This window comes from Gracilinanus agilis, chromosome 1, assembly GCF_016433145.1.
Source record: "Gracilinanus agilis isolate LMUSP501 chromosome 1, AgileGrace, whole genome shotgun sequence".
In the NCBI taxonomy this organism is placed as follows: Eukaryota; Metazoa; Chordata; class Mammalia; order Didelphimorphia; family Didelphidae; genus Gracilinanus; species Gracilinanus agilis.
Window position 1 is genome coordinate 42819520 of NC_058130.1, and position 18860 is coordinate 42838379.

An 18860-nucleotide genomic window follows, 5' to 3' on the forward strand; every position below is an offset into this window, starting at 1 on the left:
ATTATTTTATAAGTTTATGTGTTGTTTCAGGAGGACTAGAACATCTGGTATGATGGCTTGCCAAGTCCTTTTTAGGGCTTTTCAACAACCTTTGGTTTCCATCTTTCACTGAAATCTCACCTGTTCTGTGTTTCCAAGAAGTTGTAGCATGTGCAGGAGCCACAGCCTAATGGACCTGACTTTGGGTTAAACCTTGGTGAGAGTAACTGACAGACTTCAAACCTATCAGTGAGTTAGTGGGAGGACTGCACCCAAGCATATAAAGACTCCCCTAAGTGTAATGGACTGATGAAAATGATTCATTCCAATAGGTCATGAAGACAATTGAAGCAGACACTGTGGAGTATGCAGAATTTGGTCAGAAAAAGTAGACTCTAATGTCATCCATTGTAGGCCAGACCATTGCCAATTATCTTGACTTTTACATTGCCACTGGATTATAATAACTCTGGAAGAGAAAGCAAGGCTGATGCCTTTGGGCAACTTCGACTTGCTTATTCACACTCAAATTAAGATATCTCATCCTGATGCCTTTGGTCTTCTACAAAAATGTAGGACGAACAATAATTTTATAGAAGTGAGGAAAAACAATAGGGTTGTTTTAATTTTATTTTTCAGCACATTTCATAATTTTGAATAGTTTCAGGTGCACATTAATGGTTTTATTTTTCTTTTGAAACATTTTTTGTTAAACTGAATAATGTCTTTGGAAAGTTAGAAGAGAGGAAACAAACAATGATAATAAAATTATTAATTCTGTGCTTCATATTTCTTCTGGTTGAAAGGAATAAAGTTCGATTAATTCTCACTTATTGACATAAAAAGTATATTGATCATAAGGTAAATTTTTGTCTTGACATTCATATCCCACAAAATTATAACTTTTTTTAAAGTACCAATTCCTAATTTATTCTCAACCTTTTCTCTCATTGGAATAGATAAAACAGTGCTTTTTTCCTACATGTAAATGCAAATACAAGAAATTAATCATTTGAATTGATGAGTGCCTTGGGAATAAATGCCACTGGCATTGAACTTTAAATATTGCATTGTTTTTAGAAATACTTTGGGCTGGCAAAATACAAAAACTTCCCGCCCCTCACCATGTACAAGCTGTTTCTTTGTTCCCAGAAGACAAGCTAATGGTGTATGGAAAAGCTTTGTATTTTTCACTCAAGCCAGCTGTGTTAAGATAAAAAGAACAGACCCTCTTAGAAACATGTTGTATATTAAATCACAGGTCTGAAACAAACATGCTTTTCAAATCCATTCTCAACAGAATAGGATTTTTTTTGCATTGTTATTTGTCATGTCTTTGGCAGTGGAGAATCTATAGAATCACAATTAAAGAAAAAAAGTTTCTACAATTAAAATAAAATAAACATGAATAAAGAGTTCTAAAAATTTATTAATTTGAAAACCAGAGTTAAGTTGGCTACCTGAAATATAATCAGTTATTTAGGAAAAAAATCATCTTCAACTTCCTCCATTCCAATGATTCATTTTAATTCAAAAAATATTTAGTATTCACGAAACACTAGACTAGGGGGGATGAGGATACAAAGATGAAATTAAAAACTTTCATTGTCTTTAAGGAACTTATATTTGACTTCAGCATACAATTCTTCTCCCTTACCTAGTAAAGTAGGTTTAGAGTTGTTATAAAGAGAGAAACACACACACACACACACACACACACACACACACACACAGAGAGAGAGAGAGAGAGAGAGAGAGAGAGAGAGAGAGAGAGAGAAGAAACTGAGACAGAGAAATAGAGGCAGGCAAATAGATTAATCGAGATATAGATCTCTAAAGATATATCAATGAATATCTCTTTATTATATAGGTATATAAATATACGTGCATGCAAAGATATAAGTATATACATAGGTATAAAGTTAAACTGAGAAAAGATTCATAAGTTTCACCAGATTTCCCAAGGAGTTGACATAAAACAGATTAACAAGTGTTCTACAGACCCATAATAGACATACTGAAGTAGAGACACATGGTTAACCCAAGACAAAGGTTATTCCAAAGCCTGATAGTGGCACCTAAATATATTTTGTGAAAAACATTAGCTAACACCTTTTTCTTCAAGCTTAGGCTTTACTCACATTCCATAAAATCTTTATTTTTTTTTACAATAAAGTGTCATAGATTTATGTATGCATTTCCTAAAAATATTGGACTTTAAAAATTAATTTCTGTATTATGCCATGCAGAAATAATTCCTTACATTATCCATATGAGACAAATATTTTTTTCCCCAAACTTCTCTCATCCAATATTCCCTGAGTAGTCCTTTGTCCGAATAATTGGTATCTGGTTACCAAATCATTGAGGGACTTATGACAAAAAAGATCTGCCTCCATACAATGTAGGCTAAGAATCTTAGTTGAAGTACTTCCATCAGAACCACCAAGAAGGCAAGGGCAGTTGAGGACCATTGTAACCAGGGTATAAAAGGAGGCATTCAGTTGGGGTTTTGGGGACCTGGGAGGAAGGAGGGTGGTGATAAACAGATACTCTTTGGCCTAGCAAACCTTGAACTTTATTTAGTTTTGAAGACCTTCAATCAACATCATCAATAATCCATCTAGTTAAGTATAAGAGCTTTAGTGTAGAGAATAAAAGAAGTATCTGTGTTAGTGGTGGTGGGGGCCCTTCCGCCCTATCTGAGGACAAGCCTGAGTCTTTTCACAACTGATGACCAATAGAGATTTCCTAATTCCACTCTCCTTCAAATTCCTCCTTCCCTTTTGATCCATCTAGTTATTAAAAGTAATACAATCACAAAGTCAGTTAACGTTTGAATCCTTTAACTAAGAGAGCCATAGCCAATTGACTTACCCTGAGAGATCCTCCATTTTCCCAGTTGAACTGACAGTTGGGATTAGAGGGGACAATTGTGAGAGGCCTTTTCTGCTTATATCAATTATCCTTGGCTGTGAACTCCACATATCATCAAAAACTACCTCTTCCACTGAGGATATACTTTCACATAACCATTACAGCTTGTTGAAGGAGTTTTTACTCAACTCTCAAAAGGAAGCCACTGGCCTACTTCCTCATGTAATGACAGCAGGTCCCTGTACTGTTTTGGGAGAGAACCTTCAACTGCTATAGTCTCTCCTGCACTCATCCCCCACTCAAGGCTGTGAAGCCTGCAGTTTTACAAGCCTGAGTCCATTTGTTCTTAGAATTATGAACTGATAGAGTCTGAATGCAGACTGAAGCACAACATTCCTCACTTTATTCCTCAATGAATTTTTCTCTGGTATAAGCAAAGTTTGTCTTCTTTCACAATATGATGAACATGGAAATAGTCATTGTATCAGGACTCATCTTGTAGAGTGGGGAGGCAGAAGAGAACATAGACTGCAAAATGTAAGAAAATAATTATTACATTCAATTTTACCACAGTGTATCAGCCTCTGTGTACAATGTTCTCCTGGTTCTGCTCCTTTCACTCTGCATCAGTTCCAGGAGGTCTTTCCAGTTCACATGGAATTCCTCCAGTTCTTTATTCCTTTGAACACAATAGTATTCAATCACCAGCAGATACCATAATTTGTTCAGCCATTCCCCAATTGAAGGGCATACCCTCATTTTCCAGGTTTTTGCCACTACAAAGAGTGCAGCTATAAATATTTTTGTATATGTCTTTTCCTTTTTGATCTCTTTGGGGTATAAACCCAGCAGTGGTATGGCTGGATCAAAGGACAGGCAATCTTTTAAAACCCTTTGAGTATAGTTTCAAATTGCCATCCAGAATGGTTGGATCAATTCACAACTCCACCAACAATGCATAAAGTTTCCAATTTTGCCACATCCCCTCCAACATTCACCACTTTCCTTTGCTATCATGTTAGCCAATCTGCTAAGTTTGAGGTGGTACCACAGAGTTGTTTTGATTTGTATTTCTCTAATTATAAGAGATTTAGAACACTTTCTCATGTGCTTATTGATAGTTTTGATTTCTTTATCAGAAAAGTGCCTATTCATGTACCTTGCCCATTTATCAATTGGGGAATGGCTTGATTTTTTGTACAATTGATTTAGCTCCTTGTATATTTGAGTAATTATATCTTTGTCAGTGTTTTTTGTTATAATGTAATGGATTCCTGTACTAGCAGCAATGCAATGATCCGGGACAATTCTGAGGGACTTATGAAAAAGAACACTATCCACATTCAGAGGAAGAACTATGGGAGTAGAAACACAGAAGAAAAGCAACAGCTTGAACACATGGGTTGATGCAGATATGATTTGGGATGTAGACTCTAAACAATCACCCCAGTGTAATTATCAATAATATGGAAATAGGTATTGATCGATGACACATGTAAAAACCAGTGGAAATGAGCATCACCTATGAGGAGTGGGGGGGTGGGGGATGGAGGGGAGAGTAAGAACATGAATCATGTAACCATGGAAAATTTTTCTAAAATTACAATTTAAAAAAAGAAAATAATTATTACAAATTGTATAGATCTGGGGAATACAGTTAAAATACCTTCTCTGGCATAAGTGTTTCCAGCTTATCAAGACATAAGCCAGAATCTTTGTTTACTTCTATTCTCTAATGACCCTATTAATTCCTTTATTTGAAGTGTTTCACTATAGGGTTACCCTTGAAACAAGGAGACAAACTGAAAAGAAATATGAGGTGAAGAATGAGGAAGAGGTCAAAAAATGTTTAAATATTTTTAAAGATCCCAGCAAGGACAATTATTAGAGAGGAAGATAAGAAAAGTAGTTTCTCTGCTTTCCTAATTACAGATATGTGATGATTTATCCACAGATCCTTGAGGAATTCTGAAAACTGGTTTGATCCTGGCCTTCTCTTCTATTCTAATTCATTTCTTTCTTTTAATTCACACACATACACACACACACACACACACACACACACACACTTTGGCTTAAAAAAAAATCAACATACAAGTACTTATTTAATTTTGGAAGGTAGCTACATGGTACAGTTGATATAGTGTTGGTCCTGGAGTCAGGAAGATGAGTCTTCCAACAAGCTTCAGGCAATTATGAACTGTATGACCCTAGAAAAGTCATTTAAAACTATTTGCCCCAATTTCCTTATCAATAAAATGAGTTGGAAAAGGAACTGGCAAAACAATCTAGTGTCTTTGCCAAGAAAACTCCAAATCAGATCACAAACTGGTGGTCATGACTGAAATGAATGACTGAACAAAAACAATAAATGTGTTGTGTGAGTTGCTAAGTTCTTTTGAATCCAACAAGTGTTTATTAAACAATTGTTACCTCTAAATCACTGGTAAGTGCACTGATAAAACAGCAAAATCTGAATAGTCCTGGTTTTTAAAGAGTTTTTCAAAAGCTCAAAATAGCAAAGTAAATAAACATGTGCAAAGTAATTTAAGAAAGAATGCACTAATAATTGGAGGGTGAGAGAATCAGGAAAGATTTCCCAAAGGAGTCAACATGAGTCCAACCTGGATGGATACAAAAGATTTTAGAAACAGAAATAAAGAAGTATGCTGAAGTTAATTTCAGTATGAATGAAGCATTTATTATACTCTTAATATGTGCAGAACACTGTGTTAAGCCTTCAGAATATAGAAAAGTAAAGTAGTACCTACTTTCAAAGAGCTTACATCTTTTAATTGGGGAGATAACACATTTGAAAAGTTTCTGTTAGGCAAGTCTTGATTCTTTGTTTTTTACTACTCCTATGATTGAAATATTTCTTAAATATATATTACTTGATAAGCCTTATAGAGGCACATCTATGTGTATTCTATGTAGGGCCACACAATTATGAAGGATCAGTGATACAGATAGCAATGCCTCTCTTTAAGACCATTTCCAATAGTATAATTATTTCATTGTCTGATGTTAAACTAGTTTAGTGTCTATAATTGAATGTATTCATCTCTTAGACCATTAGAAGTTATAATAATATTAATCTGCATTTGAATTTTTCTCTTTGGTTTGCAAAGTACTCTTCTAAAATGAGCTTATTTAATCCTAACCTAACAATTCTACAAAATATATTGGGCAATTATATAATATGCCCATTGAAGAGATAAAGAAATGTTTTTAATAAATGGAGGTGGGATGGCAACTTGTCGAGAGTATCATAAAGAAGATTCTAGATCAGTATTTGGTTAGACTTGATAGTTAAAGGGGTCCCTTGAAATGATAAGATATTGTAATTTTGTTAACTCAAAAGTAGTAGTTAGTATTCTCATTAAGAAAAAAGAACCATTAGGAGGGGAACGTTTCATAGTTTTCTGGCCGAATGAAAGTTACCAGGAATGAAAATAGATTAAGTTTAGAAACAAAATGGGGTGGGGAGGACAGTGATTCTATGAATGACTAGCTTCACATAAGACCTAGATATGAATCATACTATTAATTACCTCCTATCCGCAGAGCCAAACCTGCATAACGAGGTGGCTTTTCCTCAGACTAAGTAAAGTCTAAGGCATTCCTAGATTGTCTTTTCCTAAAATTGCTGAAAAAATTAGTTATACAATAATTTCACAGAACTAATACTGGAAGAGACCTCAGTGGCCATCCAGTTCAATGCCACCATTTTAAAGATGAAGAAACTAAAGTTCACACATGTTAATTATTTGCCCAAACTTACAGAAAGGCAGTAAATGTCTGATCTTAGATTTAATATCAGTTCAATAACTTTAGGTTATGTTATTTTTTCCATTGTACTCTGACGCACATGGTACTCAGCAATTCACATCTAGATAGGTTACCATGAAACTTCTAGGATAATAGAAAGAAGGATATTTTTCCTTTAAAAATAACAAATGAAAATGTATATCAAAAGAAACAACTTTTTAAAGAAAATTGGATGTGCTTCAGTATTTTTTAATTGGGAAATGTCCCTGGAGAAATATTTAAATAAAACTTTAAAAATTATTTTTAAGTAGTAACTAGCCTTGGGTCAGCACAATTTTGTTCAGCTCATTTAAATTAATACTGTGTGTCTATTTTTCTGCGGAGAGCATCATTCCTTGAGTTATGGATCTCCAGAGAACTCCTCCTCCTCTCTCTTTCTGGGTTATGATCTATTGCATGTCAGTGCATCATCAAAGCAAATTGCCTCTTCAATGATGTGTAAGTATAATGCATCATCAAAATGAGACATGCTTATAATGTATCACCTAGAAAAAAAAATGACTATCATCCTTGACAGACAAGGTCAAGGAGCAAATTCACTTAGCTAGAGAATAGTTCATCAGCTACTTCCTATGCCAGGATGGGAGTTGGCTTTGAATGACCACAAGAAATACACACATAGCTAAAAAATCACAAGCTGTATGTTGAAATATGAAATATACTGCATTGGAGAGATGATTGAACATCTGTTGCCAGAAGCAGAGAATAAACATTCAAGAAATGAGATTCCCATTGTGAAAAATCAAATTATTGATTAGGCTAGCAATAATTAATAAATTAATGATCAGTGATCTCTCTCAGTAACCAAAGAGTAACCAAAGTAAGATGATTGGGCCATCTTAAATGCATTTACAGCCTTCCTGCTATTCATTATTGGTTTCTTGCCTAGAGAGAAAAAGACAGTTCTAATTGATGGACACTTAATGAGAAGATTGGCTAAAAGCTCTTAGCGCTTTCAGAGTACTAACTTTATTGAGGGAGTAAGGTCAGTTGAGAAAGTGGAGCATTCATAAGATTTCAGCAAAACCCTCAGATCTGGTCAACAAAAGCCACCTCACTCTGATTGGATATCACATTTATGACTCATGTCAGTACAAATCTCAGTAAAGAAGGGGGACCAAGGGTAGAAACTTATGGGCTTTGGGGAGAATCTGATTCTAACTAGGTCTTATTAATACAGTGAAGGGGACTCAGATTTCCAGTTGGTTGGAACCCAATGCTATCTGGTTAAGAGTATATGCCTTCAAACTAGAATGTAATGACATCCTTAGGACTGTCAGAAAAAATGAATATTCTATTTTCTTTTCATTTCAGGGTAAGAGATGAACTTTGACAGAGAAGGGAATGTTACCAATTAATGTTAATGATCAAATGACATAATAATAAAATTAATTTTCCTCATGAAGTTGAGACTACCAAATCCATATAGCCTAATGTATGTCTAAATAAAGATCCCCTTGATAGTAAAATGATATGTGTGACTGGGAGTATGTATTTGTATGTGTATTTGAATATGTACATGTGCATGCATATACAAATGAAATATAACTATCAATGTGCATATATCAATACACAAATAATTGTTAATTAGATGATCTAATAAAAGGAGGCAAATTGAACTTCCAAGGCATAAATGATGGAGGACTTGATTAAATGTATGTATATATATATATATATACACACACACATATATACATATATATATGTCTTTTGTGTACCTGTATATATGTCTACATATGTGCAGTTATGTTACATATCATATATGTATAAATTACATGATGGAAAAATATAAAATTTTGGAGAGAATTCATTAGGAATTTGATGATCATGAAAACATTCATGAACTGCCCTCTACTCCTAGATATTCTTTCATGGCTGGACTTTGTGACATTGTTCTTTCTCATTTCTCCTTCTTTCTATTTGACAATATCATTGTCTTAGTTGCTGAATCATCTATGCTAACTCCCCTATCAGTGTGTATTCCCCAAGATTTTTTATGCATCTTTTTCCTTTTCTCTTTGTTCTCTCACATAAAAGTTTTCAGTCTCATGGTTTTAATTTTCATCTCTAGACAGAAGACCCATAGATAGATATAGTTAATACAATTTTTTCTTCTGATACTAGTCTTACCCTGTAAATTGCTTGTTAGAAATCTTGACTAGAAATTACTAGAAATATATCTCATGGACATATCAAACTTAAACTGTCCAAAGCAAGGCATTATCTTTCCTCTTCCAAACTTCCCTATAACTATTAAGGTAACCATCATTTTTCTAGGTATCCAGTTTTACAAATCAATATCATTCTTGACTTCTCTTTCAAACTTATTTTCTAAACCTAATCATTATGAAATCTTATTTTATTTTCATCTCTTCATATTATCTCTTGCATCTCTCTTTCCTCATCACTAAGTTGCCACCACAGTCCAGGTCTTTGTCACCTCTTATTAGAACTATTGCAATGACCTCCTAATTGGTCTCTCCTATAAGATCTCTCTCCAAAATGTTCAAAGGGATTTTCCCTAAGTGTTTATGTTACTCCTCTTCTGAATAAACTCCAATAATTACATGCAATATCTAAAACAAGTTGTAAATTCTCATTTTGCTTTTAAACCTTTTATTTTTTTTACAGATTTGTCTCATCTCTGCTCTCTAGACTTACTAGAACCCCCTCCTCTCCACACACCCTTTGATAGTAATAATGTCCTTGCTCTTCCTTACACCTTACTCTACCTTATGTCTTTGCTTTTTCAGTGGCTATTTCCTATGACTGGTTTTACTCCCTTCTCAACTAAGACTTTTGCAATATTTCATCTCTTCAAGATTCAGCTCAAGTGGAATCTCTTATAAAATTTTGCTTGATTTCATTTCCTCCTTCTAGTGCCTTCTCAAAGTTTACTTCATGTGCATTTTGTATTTGGTTTAACTACATATGTTTGACTTACAATATGTTCATATATTCGATATGTAATATAGGAGGATCTTTGTATGTATTTTGAATACATCTGTTGATAAACATAGTCTCCTCATTTAGAATGTAATCTTCTTGAAGGATGACTGATTAGATTTTGTGTTTGTATTCCTCAAACCTAGCAGATACTCTAGTGAATAATAAATACTTTATGTTTGATTAGTTGATTCAGTTGTTTTAGTCATTTATCATTTCATTGATCATTGGTCAAACATTTCAAATTTTGAGTATTAATGGTTCAATTAATATTGTGAATGATTTAATCATTCTGGAGGGCCATTTGGAACTATGCCCTAAGGCTATAAAACTGTACATACCCTTTGATCTGATAATACCACTCCTGGGTCTGTATTCCAAGGAGATTTTTTAAAAAGGAGGAAGAACCTATGTGTACAAAAATATTTATAGCAGCTCTTTTTGTAGTGGCAAAACACTGGAAATTGATGGAATGTCCATCAATTGGAGAATGGCTGAACAAATTATGGTACATTTTGGTGATGCAATATTATTGTGGTATAAGAAATGATAAGCAAGATGATTTCAGAAACATCTGGAAAGATCTGCAGGAACTGATAGAGAACAAAATAAGAAGAACTGGGAGACTATTGTACACAATAACAGCAATACTGTATAATGATCAACTGTGAAAAACTTGTTTACTTTCATTGAGGTAATGATTTGGGACAGTTATGAAAAACTTATGGGGAATGCTATCCACCTCTAGAGAAAGAACTGCTGGAGTCATCTTCCACATCAATGGTTTTATTTGGGGGTTTTAGTTGTGTATCACTTTGCTCTTCCAACAATGACCAATATAGAAATGTGTTTTGCATGACAAGAAGAAAATAAAGAAAGATTTAAAAGCAGTAGTCCTTAGAAAGATCTCTTTATATCCCATATTACCACACTCATTGCAGAAAAGGAAGAAGGCAAATTAAGAGTCATTTTATAAAACTGTCTGTTTCATGGATGGACCAGGCCAAAGAACATATTACCAGTTGTCCAATGAACTAATGATAAGACTCTTTCCATGTAACTGGCAGGTATAATCAGTTGCCATATGACAAACCTTAAAAATCTAATAAGAATTGTCCAAAGTTGTATCATTCTGTCTTCACATGCAAGAACTTAAGTTCATCCAATAACAATATGGGGCGATAAGGCAGGACTTTTGAAGCTTTTAGTTAATACATGTTTACTTTAAATGGTTGTATTACATTAAAGTAGAATAGATGCTGAATAAAAGTATAATAGAAAAATGGTTTGCACTATTAAATGGTTGTTTGGCATTTTGGAGAAAAACAAAAAACTTTTATATATAATAATGTTTGTATATTTCAGTTACATAGGACTTTATAAGATATTATACAGATTTCCATCATTAGGTTCCTGAAGACAATGAGAAGCCATTATGCAAAACCAATTTGTTTCATTAATATATTAGTGTCTACTCATAACTGGTCTCTTTGCCTCTTGACTTTCTGCCCTCTCCATATCCAATCCATATTCATGCTATTGCCAAATTTATATTCATAAAATGAGGATATGGCTATCATTCCACAACGAAAACACACATGAATGCATTCACATGTGCATGTTCAAACACACACACTCAAAAATTCTTAAATGGATTCCTATTTCTTCTTCTGTTAAAATTCTAGCCTCCATTTCTTCCATATATTTGTGATTCCAAGTCCTATATTATTTCCTTTGTTATAGGGAAGGAAGAGTACACATATTTAAAAAGTGCTTATTATTTGCCAGGAAATGTGCTAATAACTTGCAGATGCTAACTCATTTTACCATCGCCACACCCTGTAAATTCAGTGCTTTTTTTATCCCTATTTTGCAAATAAGGAAACTGAGGCAGGTAGTGGTTAAGTGACTTGTCCATGATCATGTAGTTAATAACTATACAATACAAAATGAAATTCAGTTGTTCCTGACTCAGGACAAGTACACTATCCACTGCCTATCTAACTACATACTCTCTCCACATAACCACCTCCTGAAATATCTAGCTTCCTTCAAGGTGCCAACATCTATGCAATAGGTTGTTTGATCCATTCATTTGGTAATGTCCTTTATTGTTTTTAACTTTTCAAAATTTTATCCCTGTGTTACATGTTTATACAACTTTTAATAATCATTTTCTGACATTTTGCTATCCATGATCTTGTCCTTTCTACATCTTCCCTCTCTTCAAAAAAGCAGATAATATAAGTTGTACATAAGTTTTCACATAGTACATAGTTCCATATTCATCTTGTTGTGAAAATATATATATATATGTATATATACACACACACATATATATATATCTTACACTATAGAAAAATTCATGAAAGGAAAGACTGTGTCAATCTGCCTTAAGATGTCCAATCTTTTTTAAAATTACTTTCATTTATTGTGTCTACTGCATGCTTCCCTTTTACTTCTCTGTACAGATATCATATCTTTCCCTTTTCCAACCCACAAATAATTTAATCTCTTTCAGAAGAAGAATTGCTTGGATGTGCCTTTTTATTCTCAATGTCAAAAACACCAAATATGGAGGCATTTAATTTTTTTTTTTGGGGGGGGTGAATTGAATGAACAAATGTAAAGTTTTTATTATTAAATTAAAATTTGAATTTTATTGCATTTATTATCTTAGAATACAAATTTCAAATAAAGTAATAATACTTCATATTTAAAGTCTGGTGGCATTCTCATAGAATAATAGTCAATAAGGGTAAAAATTAACCAAAGAGATTATTTAATCCAACTTCTTGTTTTAATAATTATATATAGCATGTTCTAGAGGATAGGGTTCTGTAATTTAAGTCAGGAAGACCTGAGTGTTTCTGCTGTGTGGTCCTATTTTAGCTATTTATGTATTCTGTGCCTCAGTTTTTTAATTCAGAAGCTATATATGGGAAGGAGTAGAGTTGAATCTGATGACCTTTAAAATAATTTCCAACTCTAAATCTATGACATTGAGGTAGAGAGAAGCACCAACAGTTATGTAAGAGGTGACTTAAAGCTAATATCTTCTGATTTTTCTAGACCATGGATTTACTTTAGTCTCTATTTTCTGGAAAAGTGCTTCATGAATGAGACTTGACCCAAAAGTTAGTATGAAATGCATATTTCAAACCTTTCGTTGGAGCAGAAGAGATGACTTAGTGTTTGAATTTCAAAGGCTTTTCTTACACAATTTGGGAATGTTGTAGAGTTTTTCCAGACCTAGACCAAATCCATAGTCAATTCCAACTATTAAAATTCTTTGAAAGGAGGAAAATGAGTGATGATACCGGACAAGGTTCTAGTTATCTATAGCAAGTACCATGCTATCAGAAGGAATACATGACATGATTTCAAACTTTAAAGATTTCAGTGCACTTTATATACAATATTTCCCATTTGTATATCAATAATAATTCAGTGAGGTAGTTACTGAAGGTATTATTTTCTACATTTTACTGGAGAGGAAAGTAAAGTTGAATAGATTGCTTATAGTCATGTGATTAGTAAATATTGGATGTGACATTTAAATCCAATCCCTCCATGACTATCAGCCCAGTATACATTCTAATAAATCATGATACTTTTCATTGAAGTAAATGGTTATCTAAAATTACTATCTAATTTAGAGCTACTCATATGGATATAGGGGATATTCTTGAATGAATGAATTTCCTCCAACTCAAAGCTCTAGTTTTCTATAATTTAAAGTTTGTTGTAGATAAATTACACTGGTATCAATAAACTCACTCAGATAGATAATTATTGAGTTGAAAAAATTAGTCTAGATAATTTAGATAAATGTTTCTAATGAAGTAACTATCTATTTTGGCCTGAATTGTTTGCACACATGTATCTAATTCAAAGACTAATTGTTCTATGTCATGGTTTAGGAAAGTATCTGAAGATAGGAAAAGTTAAAGCTTTCTTTAGTCCCCCAAACAATCATCTGAGCTAATAATTTCATGCCATGGCAGGCTTAAATTTTATGTGAGAAGGAAAAAAACAAAAGGGAAAAGGAAGGTATTATTAAAATTGTTTCTCATTATTTGGTGATTTTTAACTTGTTTAACTCTCCATAATCCCTTGTAGGTATAGGGGCATAAAGTCAGGGGTCTAGTGGATTTAGGATCCTAGGGCCAAACCCCAAGAGTAGTTTGCTACTTCCTTTATCTCATGTCAGATGTGAGGAACTGAAGTAAACAAGGTTAAGTGACTAGCCCAGGGTCACACAGCTAGTAAATGTCTGATGCCGAATTTGAATTTAAGAGGATGGGCCTTCCTGACTTTAGATCCAATGCTCTATTAAAATAGTCAAGTTCTATTATCTCAAATAATAAGAAGCTTTTTTCTATGCACTTGAAAAAATAAGATTATACATGGAGAAAAAGTGAATTTTTATTTGAATCATGTTATTCTAGTAATAGCATCAGTTCATTTACATTCACCTAGTGAATGCTATTTTTGAAATAGGCAGGGTTGCAAAAGAACATTGTCAGTCAAAATATATTTATTAACTACTTCTCATGTACCAGGAACTGTGCTAAGTGCTGAGGATACAAATTTGAAAGGAGAAAGTCCAAATCATTGCCAAAAATATCTATATTTTTCCACTGCCACCAAAAGTAATCCTTCATTCTGTCACTGTCAGACTTTGACCTCTTTTAAGATTGATGCTTTAATTTTTTGGGAGAAAAGGGTGAGAAATAAGCATTTATTTAGAAACTACTATGTTCCAAGCACTGTGGTAAGCATTTTATAAATAGTATTTCATTTGATTCGAAAAACAACTCTGAGAAGTAGGTACTATTATTATCCCTATTTTACAGGTAGAGAAACTGAAGCAAATAGGAGTTACCAAATTTGCCCAGGGTTACACAGCTGGTAACATCTGAGTGTGGATTTGAATAGATGTTTTCAGGGTTTCTGGACCAATGTTCTATTTTTTTTTTTTGCATCAACTAATGCCAAACTTTTAGATGAATTTTCAGGATAGAAAGGTTTATTCTTTCAATCAACAAATCTTGGGATAGTTTAAGTGACAGGAAGTTATTTCTCTATGAATAGAGGTAACATTATCAAAAGAAAGCCTATGGTTAAGGAATTAAAATTGTCTTTAATTAAAATATATGAAAATTATAAATTATATAGTGGTTACCAATTTAAAAAAATATAGCTCAAATAAAAATGACTTTCAATAGTTATTTTATTTACAGAATATGTGGAGAGTGAAAGTTGAGAAATACAAAAAGAGGGTAGAGAAGATATTTAGTCTATCACACTAAATATTGCTCAGGGGCTCAACTTAGCCTGGGCACAACTTCTTAACCCTTGACCATAATTAATTTCTCTACAGAAGTCAGGAAAGGAAAGCCAGCTATTCACTCACCCAAGTTCCCTCCAAGTGGCAGTTCAAGCTGAAGACAATGACCTGTTGAGGACAACTTCTGAAGCAGACCTCTAGCCCCAGAAATTCAGAGTTTTTATAGTGGCTTCTTGTCCCTTCCCCTCTTCACAGGGGCCAATAACAAATTGTCTAGCACTGCCCTAGGAAATGTCTTGTGGCATCCACTTCTCATCCTCTGGAGGTGTATATTCTTATCAAAAAGATTCACAATTTCCTGACTGGATTGAGTTGTTACCTACTTTGGAACACTCTTACTTAGTGTCTGGTGTGGTACTAAGTAGGGGTACTAAAAGAAAGACTGATTCACACTTTACAGTCTGGTGAGGTACTTAGTAGGGATACTTAAGTTAGTGTTAACCAAGTGTTAATTTAAAATGGACAAAGAGAATAAAGAATTCACAGAGAAAAAAATGGTCTTTTACAGCTTATTGCAAAAATGCAGACTTAGAGACTGGTATGATGCGGTTAAAAGAATATTTAATTTAGAATACTTTATTTCAAATCCTGGTATGCTATTTCTTAGCTGTATGACCTTACACAAGTCAGTTAACATTGCATCCACCAGTTTTTATTTCCTAAGCACTAAAATAAGACTGTTAGATAAACTAGATGAATTATATTAACTGATGCAAGCTCTTAATTTTATGACTGATAAAAATGCAAATATATTGCTAAACAATAAAAAACAAGGTACAGATTATCTGTCAGTGACTCAACAAACATTTAAGAGATCCTATGATAAAATCTGTTCCATATTTATATTTGTATTATATTTGTATCCTCCTTTTCATGTACTCAATTTGAGAATTTTCTTAGCAAAGTTACTAGAGTCTTTTGCCATTTCTTTCTCTAATTTATTTTATAAATGAAAGAATTGAGACCAACAGACTTAAGTGACTTGCCTAAAGTCACACAGCTACTCCATGTCTGAGGTCAGATTTGAACTCATAAAGAGGAGTCTTCCTGACTCCAGATCTAGAACTTTATTCACTGTGCCAGCTACGTACCCTAGTGCTTGGCATTCTAGATACAAAAAATAAAAAGTAAAATTAATCGCCAGCATCAGGGAGATCACATTCTGATATGTGAGATAGCATATAGCTGCCTTGGAAATACATAGAGAATAGATAGATCTTAGTCCCCAAAGAGAAGGCATTAGCAGCTGGAGATCCTGAGAAAGTGTTATGAAACAGATAATATTTGAGTTAAATTTTGTAAGAAATTTAGAAAACTAAAAACTCAGAAGAAAGGAAGAAAAACATTTCACAGATGGAAAATAGCAAAGGAAAAAAGCTGAGATGAAAAAAATTGGGAAAGTCAAGTGTGAGGAACAGTCCAGGGTAGCTGGATAATAGGCTACATTGAGGGGAATAAAAGAGAAGATTTGGAGGTACCACAAAAAAATGAAGAGTTTTAAATGCTAAACAGAAGTAATGTCAAGTACTGAAAGATAAGAGGGACCTATTTGAGTGTATCAAGCATGGGTTTGGTGGGGAAGAGTTCAGGGACAGATCAAAGAAATAACAATTCATCAGCAGCTCAGTGGACCATTGATTGGATTGAGGAGATACTCTTAGGGAACTACTGCAATTGATTAGCCAGGAGGCATTAAGATGAAGTCCTGAACTTGGGTGGTGGCTAAGTGAGTATAGGGAAGGGTAAACATGAAGGTAACAATGACATATTTGGAAATAAATTGGTTATGCGTGGTGAGTGTGGGTAGTATGCATGAGGAGCTGACAATTAGAACAAGATTGTTAGCCTTGACAAATGGAAAGATGCTTTGTCCTCAAGAGTAATAGGAAAGTTGGGAAGATTGCACTCAATCTGAGGAGGGAGCCTAAAGTTAGATATATGGATCTGGGAATTTCATGTATAAAAGAACACGGGTATTCCCACAAACAGGATAGAATTTTAATGAAATAAACATTTCTTTTCATCACTACTGTATATAATTTGACATGAGATCAGAAGAAACTTAGCTTCAAAACTGAAGTTCAAAAAAGATAAGACTGGGTAGGAAATGAGACTCTGTCTTGGTGTTCCTCCACTCATCAGAAAAGAAAGAGATGTCTTTATTACATGCTTTCTCATATATCTGATCTAAGGTCAGGTGGCATGTTTTTATCCCACTCTATAGGACCCTGCTCTGTAATGTCTCCAAAAGGAAGGGTTGGAGACAAACTAAATTAATAATCTAATTTATCATATATGATGGTCATTTTTGAGGTAAGGCCTCTCTTTTAATGCAACCTTACATATGTCAAACATAATAAAAAACAGAAAGATAGAATGTTTCTCAATCCAGACTTAGGATTTACTTTTGCTTTCTTTCTGAATTCTGGGATTTGCATGTAGAAAAAAGGCCTTGTTGTATCCATCTCTCAATTATAATGTCAGAAAATTTATGGGGCAGTTTAAAGCTCTTTTAACTTCAGCTTAAACTTGAATACTTTAAAACCACCCTAAAACTTTTGGGACATCCTGAATTTTTAGAAATTATGGAGATATCAATCAATAATTATGAGTTACTCAAGTCCCCTTATAATTCTCATTCATGTATGAGTTATTTTTCCTCTACTTATGTGTGGGCCTTTTGAATTACCTCCTTTTCCAACTACTGTACAATGTGGTATAGTGATAGTAAACTGAATGTTACTAAACCTTCTTAGTTCCAAGAATGTTGTCATGTACATAATAGGCACCATAAAATGCTTAGCATAGTGCTGGGCAAGAAATCAGTGTTTCATTGCATAATTACAATAATGATTATGTTAATGATGATAATGATGGTGATGGAACTCCTGGTAGTGAATAGATATAAACACTTTCCAGGCAATAGAATAAAATGGACTTTCTAGAAATATTTTGGACCATTCAATTTGAAATAGACATGAATTGATTATTCCAAGATATATAGTAATTTTTTAGTGGGGCTATTGTTTTAGATAAAATCTTTCCTTTATCTTCTTAGGTAATGGAAAGTGAGTGTCTTTAGTTTCAGATGTTGCACCAATTGACTTCAGATTATCCTTCCATCCTTGGGGCTAAAATTCGAGTTTCAACATTTTCAATTCAGAAAATAAAAGAAGACTTAATCAAATTATATTTTACCCTAATAGAGTTCTTTCTACCTTCTGAAAGTAATAGATGGGCACCAACCTACTTACCAGTTTGAGCACCTAGATGACTTTTTGCTAAAAGTTATATGTTATTTAAAAAAATATTCCCAGTGGGGAAGAAAATATCCTTTGTTTAAAAAGCTGACTAGGGGTTAGTAGATTTTGTTTAGGGAGAAAATAAAGTTGTTTTCCTGCAGCAAAATGCCCTGTGCATATCAAAAAGGAATTAGAAAATTCTGTGCATTTTTTTATTCATAATCTTTGATCATCCAGTTCCTTTCCCTAAAAGTGACAAATAAAACAAACAAAAGAGAGATGCCACTGGCCAATCTCTTTTATTATTCATAAGTGAGAGATATTACTAAAGCTAACATCACATGCTATGAAAGACTTCTCATTCTGTCCTCATAGTAACCTCATGAGGAATATTAAACATAGTTGTCTGGCACAGGGAATGCATATTCTGATAACATTTCAAATAAACTATTCAAAAAAATCAGAAAAATGTCAACTGTGAATTTGAATTTACTTAGAAAAAACTCATATCCAAAAGTTGGAGAGTGTGGTATTATTACTCAAGAATCTAGTTTGATGGTGACCAAGTGAACTCAGTTCATTTCTTTCTATGAGTCTACCTGTCCACACATTTTTAATCACTCTACTGGAAA